Source organism: Balaenoptera ricei, chromosome 4, assembly GCF_028023285.1.
Source record: "Balaenoptera ricei isolate mBalRic1 chromosome 4, mBalRic1.hap2, whole genome shotgun sequence".
NCBI lineage: Eukaryota > Metazoa > Chordata > Mammalia > Artiodactyla > Balaenopteridae > Balaenoptera > Balaenoptera ricei.
Genome location: NC_082642.1, coordinates 60,969,119 through 60,970,790, shown reverse-complemented (window position 1 = coordinate 60,970,790; position 1,672 = coordinate 60,969,119). Strand labels below are relative to the sequence as shown.

The 1,672-nt window shown below is 36.7% G+C and overlaps 1 non-coding gene across 1 annotated transcript; it reads left to right on the top strand.

Moving 5' to 3' along the window:
* The first annotated feature begins 1,030 nt into the window (after window positions 1-1,030).
* On the top strand, window positions 1,031-1,134 carry LOC132365666 (U6 spliceosomal RNA). Its single transcript, XR_009503188.1, has one exon. It is a non-coding gene; the product is annotated as a U6 spliceosomal RNA (small nuclear RNA).
* Window positions 1,135-1,672: the final 538 nt, after the last annotated feature.

Below are 1,672 nucleotides of genomic sequence, written 5' to 3'. Positions count from 1 at the left end.
AAAATACCTACAGTTAAATTGCTGAGCATTAGGGCTAAGGGAAAATGCAGACTGGGTGAAAACTAGACCAGGTTTGTGCAGGTCATTACATTTATAAAAACTTTTAAAAAAAGAGTTGCAACTTTTAAATATCATATTATGGTAGTCAAAGCAAAAAATGGAACATGATCTGCCTCTCAGTTTACAATGTCTACAGAATATAAGCATTTCAATTGTTTGAGGAAAGCAATAGATGTGTTGGCACTTAGGAACATCTCTCTTTAGGAGATGCTAAGTGATGTGATGCATCCCAACAACCTCCTTGTAATAAATGTAATACTGATTTTCAGAAAATACATTTGCATTGGAATGGAGAAAGAAGAATAAAAGAGAGGAATGCTTCACCTGGGAAGAAACTGATAGGGGGAGATCAATTTTTAACTATACCATTTTTCACCCCTGAGACTAAAATGCTCACTAAGAGAGTATTTTCTCTGGTATGCACAATCCAATCCAAGTAGTTCATACTCCAGTTATGTTAGAGGAAAGAAAAAAGGGTGAGAACGCTGGCATTGAGATATGGGAAGAGGCCACATCTCTTAAGCACCACCTCCCTTCCTGACACACATATATAAACACACATACAAACTCACAATCTCAGCTGGACTTCTGATAAAATTTGGATGGCACACAGTTCAGTATCAGTTATGTGAAGTAGAATTAGTGATGTGATTAAGAGCACAGACTCTGCACAGAGTCTGTCTAGCTTTGATCTTGGGCAAGTTAACCAATCTTTCTACCATAAAATAGGAATAAAATTGGTACCTACCTAATACAATTTTGAGGAAGATTAAATAAATTAATTTTCATAAAATGCTTAGAAAACTGCCAGCATATTATATGTACTCTTCTTTGTTTATTTAAAAAATACAAGAAACCTTCTATAAAGATTTGGAAGATCAAAATCCTATACTGTTCAATCATTTGTTATTCAGCAAATATTCATTGCATATCTATTGTGTCAAGGCCTATACTTAAAGTACATTATGGCGTGCTTGCTTCGGCAGCACATGTACTAAAATTGGAACAATACAGAGATTAGCATGGCCCCTGCACAAAGATGACTCGCAAATTCGTGAAGCGTTCCATATTTTTAAAAGGGAACCCTCTTGCCCTGTTGGTGGGAATGTAAACTGATACAGCCACTATGGAGAACAGCATGGAGGTTCCTTAAAAAACTAAAAATAGAACTACTATACGACCCAGCAATCCCACTACTGGGCATATACCCTGAGAAAGCCATAATTCAAAAAGAGTCATGTAACACAATGTTCATTGCAGCACTATTTACAATAGCCAGGACATGGAAGCAACCTAAGTGTCCATCGACAGATGAATGGATAAAGAAGATGTGGCACATATATACAATGGAATATTACTCAGCCATAAAAAGAAATGAAATTGAGTTATTGTTGGATGGACCTAGAGACTGTCATACAGAGTGAAATAAGTCAGAAAGAGAAAATCAAATACCTTATGCTAACACATATATATAGAATCTAAAAAAAAAAAAAGAAAAAAAATGGTTCTGAAGAACCTAGGGGCAGGACAGGAATAAAGACGCAGACGTAGAAAATGGACTTGAGGACACAGGGAGGGGGAAGGGTACGCTGGGATGCAGTGAGAGAGTAGC